This window comes from Apium graveolens, chromosome 6, assembly GCF_009905375.1.
Source record: "Apium graveolens cultivar Ventura chromosome 6, ASM990537v1, whole genome shotgun sequence".
Classification (NCBI taxonomy): Eukaryota; Viridiplantae; Streptophyta; class Magnoliopsida; order Apiales; family Apiaceae; genus Apium; species Apium graveolens.
This window is the reverse complement of record NC_133652.1, coordinates 38011705-38019789: the sequence shown is the minus strand read 5'-3', so window position 1 is coordinate 38019789 and position 8085 is coordinate 38011705. Positions and strand designations below refer to the sequence as shown.

The 8085-nt window shown below is 36.5% G+C and overlaps 1 pseudogene; it reads left to right on the top strand.

The window, feature by feature from the left end:
• Positions 1-4062: 4062 nt before the first annotated feature.
• Positions 4063-6078, top strand: LOC141664916 (thaumatin-like protein 1b; annotated as a pseudogene).
• The last annotated feature ends 2007 nt before the right edge of the window (positions 6079-8085 follow it).

Here is an 8085-nt window from a genome sequence, read left to right as displayed (position 1 = left end):
TCCTAGAACAGCCTCAAATTCTCTTAACTTAAAAGGAATTAAGTCAGCAGAAAAGTGCCGACCTTCTATAGACACATCACAATCGGGACAAATCTTATTAACAACAACTTTCTCTTGATTTGCTACCTCTATAATCAAATTAGGCTCTAAGGGTACGCAACACAATTTAACTTATCAAGAATGCCTTCAGAAATAAAAGATCTGGTTGCTCCAGAATCCATCAAAACTTTTACTTCTACTGAGTTTATACAAGCATACATGCTACCACGTCCACATCTTGCACCGCATCTTTCATTGACATGTTAAAGGTCCTAGCTCTGGGTTGAGCTGATGGTGCTGGGAGAGACGGCGGTCCAGCAATTCTGAGAACATTAGCCTTCTGCACAGGCTCCTTGCAATTTCTATCCATATGGCCTACCTTGCCACACTTGAAACAAGCCAAATCAGGCTTCCTTATTTCATTTGAACATTCTGAAGAATAATGCCCCTTCTGGTTGCACTTAAAACATGTTATATCCAGCTTATTACACCTCCCCGGGTGTCTCTTCCACAGTTCCTGCATTCTTGCATCTGGGGCCTGCTATCCTTTCCCGGTTGTCCAGCTTTCTGGAAACGGTTCTTCTGAGCTCCATTCCCGGATCTAAACTTCTGAAACTTTTTGTTCTGACCTCCACCATTCTTTCCAAACTTTCCTCTGAACTTGAAACTTCCTTGCTCTTGCTCAGAGCTTTCAAACTTCCTCTTTCTTCCTTCATTTTCTCTTCGAGCAGCTTCCCGCTCACCTTCTACTATCATTGCCTTCTGAACCAAAGCAGCATAGTTCTTGATCTCTAACATCGCTATTTGACTCCTAATCCACGGCTTAAGTCCCTGCTGGAACCTCTTAGCCTTCTTTGCTTCAGTATTCACGTATTCTGGCACGAACCTTGCCAACTCCGAAAACTTCACCTCATATTCTGCTACCGACATTTCCTCCTGTCTAAGATCCAAAAATTTCATCTCCAACTGATCTTGCATATAACTTGGCAAATATTTTTCCAAAAACATTTCAGTAAACTTCTCCCAAGATAAGTCTTTGCCTTCCAACAACGCCTTAGAAGACTCCCACCAGAAACTTGCTTCATCCCTCAAGTAATAACTTGCGTACTGAGCTTTCTTATCGTCCTTAACTTCGGCTAGCTCAAAGGCTTTTTCCATCTCTCTCAACCACGACTGTGCTTTAATCGGATCTGGCAAACCTAAGAACTCTGGAGGGTGAACAGATTAAAAGTGCTTGAAATTTCCAACTTTTGGGGCCACAGGTTGTTGCAAAATCTGAGCAAGTCTGCTCATCAAAGTGGTTTCTGGGTTTATTTCTGGGTCTTGGGTGGGAATTTCTTCTTCTTGGTGATCTGGTGAGTTGGCCATTTCTTACAAACCTGATTGAGCAATTACTTAGCAATACGATAGCATGGCATATATAACAACAATTTTATGAAATCTCTTTTGTGGGTTTTAAGTTTTACCAATTTGCACATGCAATCCTATTACTACATAATTCTCATATCAGTGTTGTTTTATCATGGCACGGAATAGGGTTTTACGATCTTTAGACATGGTTGTACGAAAACATGGTTGTATTTAAAACATGGCATTGAGAACAGTTATAAGATAAACAAGGTGCACAAAGGAAGCAAGATAATAGATTTATTTAAATCAAGGGTTACATAGGAAATATTCTGGATTTTAAGGTTCTGAAACAAGGTACAATAAATAGCAGGGTTAAACAGAGGAAAAACTGGAAAACATCCCCCTATCTACCCCTAACTTCCAACTACTACTATTACTACACTGGTCCTGAAATACAACAAGATAAATGAAAAGGGATCCCGGCATCTGACCAAGTATCCCAAAGCCTACCGGCGCTGAAAACAACAACAATCTACGGGCTCAACCAACAGTCCCGTCTAATCATCTAGGATCTCTCTCAATACAACCAACATCCAGTGAATGATCTTATGCAGCCTCCGGGCCTCAGCATCAGCATCACTAGTGGATGGCCCCTCATCCAATCCCCTCCTGGCAACCTGCTCCACCAACTGAATCCTAGCTCTCCATTCCTCCACCACCACTGAGGTCCTCTGCCTAGAGTCTCGAATCAACCTATCTACCAAAGCTCCCAACTGAGGAATGCGGGAGTAGACAAAGTCTCGGTCCTGGGCTAACTTGCCACCAATACTGACAGGAACAGTCTTAGGCATCTCCGACTCTGGCTCAGGGGCAGGGGTCACTACGCCATAGATGGCCTATCGCAATAGTTTGATCATGAGTGTTACAATTTAATGTTACATTAGCTATGCTTATTTTGTCTACTGCAACATCGCACATTTGATGTTACCATAGCCTTTTCAACATGTTACCATAGATAGAAAATGTTACACACTGCAACATATTTTAAGATGTGTTACCATAGGGTATTAATGAATAAAATATTATCATTTTACAAAATAATAAGATATATTTAAAATATGTGAATTTAAATTATTTAATTTTACATTATATTTAAGTAATAATTTAAAAATGTTACTTTTTTGAAATAAGTGAATAATGATTATTTTGTTTTAAATATTAAATTAACATTATATTATTAATATATAAAAATTTATCTTTAAAAAAATATAAAATAAATTAATCATATTATTTAATTTTAAATTTAACTAATTTTGATATAAATTAATTTGCTGTTTGAGTTTATAAATTGTAGGTAGTGACATTATTTTTAAATAATTTAGTTACAATTTATTATGATAATAATTTATTTAAAAAAAGTTAAAAACAAAATATGAGGTAAATTGAACAAGGCGGCTAAAATTTGGCTAAAATTTGGGGAAGCGTCAATTTTTGTCAAACAGGCGGTACATTAAAAAATTTCGAAAAGTCAATATACTCTATTTCTCCTCTGGATCTCTCTCTCACTACTCTTCTCTCTCTCTCATCTAGTTCCCTCCTGCTCTCTCTCCGCCATTCTCTACATTAAGGGTATAATAAAGTCGATTTTATTCAATTCAGAGTTAAACTTTTACAAATCGATGCGTATGGGTCTGCGGGTTCAAGTTTTAAAGAAAACTAGGGTTTTTATTTGAATTAGGGGTTTTGTGATTTGTTTTTTTGGTTAAATTCTCAAATTAATTGGTTTATCTTTTTTCCAGGGTTAGTTTGGTTTGATTTGGGTCTAATTCAGAGCTTGGGCTTAATTTACGATTCTACATCAAGGTATTCCATCTCTTTTTATATGTTTTATGTAGTTTCTCAGTGTGTGAGCTTGAATTGAATATTGTAAGTGAACTTGTGCTTGTGTGAACTTATGTTTATATATCAAGTTTATGTTATATAAACTAAATTGGGCTATCATGTTCCCCTCAAAATCAGCCGCTGATATGTCACATTCGGCAAGTAAGACTACAAAATCTAATAAGGAAATTAATGATTTTAATATATTATGATTTTAATTCTTAGGTTAGTTCAGAACCCAGGCGATTTTGTAATCACTTTTCCAAGGGCATATCATGTAGGATTCAACCATGGTAATTTCTTTACAGTCTTCTTGTACCATAATGTTGTTCGAAGCTTTTAGTGTGTTTGTTTTATTGTTAATTTAATGATCACAGTACTTCTATTTGTTATATATCATGGGCTTCTTGTTCTTTTAAAATTGCTTTTCTTGAAGTTTGATCAGTTGCGATTTGAATCTAAGCTTCAGTTCAGGGATAATGATCATAGCTAGATATTATTTCTAAATGATAGCCCTTCACGTCGGGGATAATGATCATAGCTTGATATTATTTGTATTCTGTTGAAATATTGAATTGTTGCTATTACATAGTTCAACTTAGTGTCTTCATGTGTATTGATTGTTTTCAACCTTGTCTCAATATAGCCATCACTTTTATAATATGATAAATTATTCATAATCAACTGAGAATTCGAACTAATTACATAATGATTGTAACAAATCTTTTGGATATCTTGGTCCCTTTCTTTTGTATGACTGAAAAATCTGACATATTATTAATACAAAACCAAATGTCCAGAGTAGTCTGCTCATCAATCTCCCTTTTGGCTTTCTTGATTCCACATCTACTAATTTCAGGTAACAAATTTGTACTTGATCAACTTTACAAGCTGTTCTATACATCATGTGTATAACCTGGTGTATATAATTTGATTTTACAGGAGTAGTTTCATCCGCAACAGTAACATTACTTAACAGATGTAACCAGACAGTATGGCCTGACATTAAATCCAACACCGCTACTCATGTTCCAACCACTAGTTAAACTTCGGAAAGGCGAAACTACAACCATCAATATACCATCCTCTTGGACCGGTTGGTTCTATGGTAGGACTCAATGTGTCAAAGACTCTTTTGGAAACTTCACTTGCCTCACGGGCGATTGTGGTTCCTGTAGGCTGGAATGTACGGGCAGTAGATCTGTAGGGGGAGCAACTCTAGCTGAGTTCTCGATCGATGGTTCTGGTGGAAGGGATTTCTTTGACATTAGCATGGTTGATGGTTATAACTTGCCGATCATGATCTCCCCATTAGGTGGACTCAACTATTCAAGGACAGAGTGTAGTATGGACGTCAACAGCGTGTGTCCATCCGAGCTAAAGATAAGTTCGGACGGGGAAGGGGTGGCTTGTAAGAGTGCTTGCGTGGCTTTTGGTGATCCTCAGTATTGTTGTACCGGCAACTACAGTTCACCTGATAAGTGTAAGGCTTCAAACTACGCTAACGTGTTCAAAAAGGCGTGTCCCACGGCGTACAGTTATGTCTATGATAATAAGGTCGGCGCTTTCATATGTGACAGTGCTGCCAACTATCTCATTTCCTTCTGTCCAACGCCAAATGAAACAATGATACCAGGTACATTTACATATAACTCCTCACATGACTTTCCTTGCTGTTATGCTCCAGTTTCTCTAGTTTGTTAATCAATCAATATTGGTAGTCCCCGGGTATTTCTGTCGTGCCAAATTGAAAGTCTGACCCATTATACCTTAAACAAAGTCTGACCCGTTTCCTTAACATTTGATATTAATTAATTGTGTAATAACTAAGATAAGCATAATTGGGAGTTATCATAAATAGTCTTTTCCATATATTCGGACGATTCAGAAGTTCTTTAGTAGTGATCCCTTTACAATATAAGTTTTAACTGTTGAAATCTTACCTTAATGCTATATGCAACCTATTAATATCATCAGCTCAATCCATCTGCTTTTACAGATCAACATCTCAACATTCTTAGTCTAAAACTGCAAAATGCTAACTAGGATTGTCGATAAACTAACAGTCAAATATACTGACATAAATATCAGAAGGAAGTGTTATTTCGATTTCTGAAATCCAGTCTTCTTCAATCATGTATTTACACTTGTACCATTCCCTTTGATACAATTTTGTTGTGTTTTATTCATGAAAGAAAATTCCAGCACTTGTTTGCTGTGACGTTTTCCTTTAAAAAAATGTACTGCTCTCTTCAATCATTATCATGAGATCAGTTAATTATTTCATCAATTATGTTCAATTTTATTAAGCTTAGCTGGAATATATACACCCCACCAGTATCATCTCAGTGCATCAGGTTTTGCTGATGAATATATCATGCTCAAGTTGTTTCTGCAAAATACCATTTGGATTGCGATATCCTTTAGCTGCAGCAAGAGGACACTTAGATATACCTTTCCGGGAGAAAATATTCTACCTTCACATGTTATAAAAGTAAAAACTATATTATAAATTATTCATAATCAGAGATTGAATCGGCCATGCTGTTCATCATATGATAAATCTAATCTGTTGTATCACATGATTACTGGATAACTTGCATTGAATTTTAGTCACAATTCACTAAAACATCACTGATTTACCTTCGTGCATATGATTCAATTGGTCCATTTTCCATTGTTTCATTCTTTTATTATCTTTATGTTTGTTATGACATTATGTTTGTGTTATGTCCAGGATGTAATGAAATGCAACTGGTTCTGAATGTTGGGGGGCCAGACAGACTATCACGGCTCCAAATGGCATAGACAGTGGCAGCTGTTAGAGTTTATAAAAGCTCATTACTCAAACCAATATCGGCATCATTAGTAAGTCTACCATAAACACTGAACCCTGAATCAAAAGTTACTTTCCCAGTCATCTTATCATTGTTTACACTTATGTATAATCATTTGTGCGAGTTGTGCCCTTTCCAGAAAGCACACAACATTTAATCAATCACACTCACCTAATTGGATATCGATTTCCTCTGCTTCCCACAAATATGATATTTAAATCTTTACTTTTCAGATTGATCGCGGTGTCAAGTCCCCTGCTCACATATCAATGGACATCAGCAAACTAATTCAAATGCTAGGCTTTTCTCCTATGAAATTTGAAGAAGGCGTCAGATTAACATTCAGAAATGAAACCAACACCAGTTCTTAAATTTTAAAGCTCCAGATCTTGTAGGAGAATGTGAAGAGTTTCTAGTGTTACTATTTTATTAAGTTTATCTTTTTTTTCTAATGTTTGATAAAGAACCTGAACTATTTTGTTTAGTTAAAATAATTGTTGTTGTCGTAGTTTTAGACATGTGATGGTTTGAATATTTGAGTTGGTTTGGATGTAATACATTTTATGGTATTTAATGATATTTTGGGATTGTCGATTTTGAATAGCATAATTTCATGTAGTATTGCTTTTTACATATGAAAAACATGTTAATGGTATATATGTTCTATTTACAAACAAATTCTGTCAAATTAATATAATACAAATCATTATAAAAAAAATGGGGCCAACTTGTGGTCCCTAATATTGGCCCACAAGTGGGCCCCATTTTTTTTGCAAATTCAAAGTTCAAAGGTAACATACATAGTGTGATACTATAGACATATATTGATGTTACCTTTGGTGTCTATTGTAACACAAAAGTCCATGTTGCACCAGGGCAAAGGAAATGTTACATTAGGGGCCAAAGGTAACTCAAAAAAAAGCAACTTAAATTTTATGTTACCTTAGGTCTTTTGGGTGGCTATGGTAACATTTTTTTGGCCTGTTGTAACATTTTTTAGGTGTTGCTGTAGGCCATCTATGGTGTAGTGGGTCTCTGAATCAAGCCTCAAGGGTGAAATCTGCATGGGGATCTCACTACTCTCAGAAGGGTCCTCCTCTGGGTCTGAACTAACACATATAGGCTCCTCTGGAGAGGGTGGAATAGGGTCCACAGGGGTACCGGTCAAGCTAATCTCTGAGTCTAAGTCACTACCACTACTAGGATCCTGAGAGAAAATATAAAACAACAACCAAGAAACAATGTTAGGGTCAAATAAAGCTTCCAGCTAACTCACACCCTAACTCTAGTTTCTGCTTTACCAATCAGACACTTTCCTTAGACTATGCCTAATAGTCTAACTCAACTCTACATGAGTCGAACTCTCTCGCGATATAGATATATTCCCAAAATACCCCCTTTTTTTTTAAAACCTAACTTGTCTCAGGGACTAGATCCTGTAGCTCTGATACCAACTTGTGACGACCTCAATCTCGGGGTTAGGAAATGAGGACTCACACACCTCTAATCTACTAATTAAATATGCATAAACCCCGATTAACTACTAACAGGATCAACAGGATAAAGTATGAGACAAGATTACAACTACCAATCACCGAATATAACTTACAAACCCAAAATATTATTAAATAATCAATATCGATTCCGGCTGGAAACCGACAGATAACCCATTGTATCTTTAAACACCTCTTTACTAGGCGCGAGCTCACTCATAACCTGTACTACCTGCTCTGGCAACTGGAAGCCCTCAACACGGTAGGGACCACCAGGTACGCTCTTACGAGCAGTGCGCCTAAGCCTGGCCATCTTCTTGCTTAACTGCCATGGTTAGATTAAGACAAAACAATGAGTATAAAACTCAGCAAGTAACTAAATAGCAGTTCTATAATAACAATTCTCAATATGCATTGAACAAACTAGGGCATTCTATTTTAGCTAATCTAGGTGGCAGATTTCCGTATATTCATTTTTTTTATTT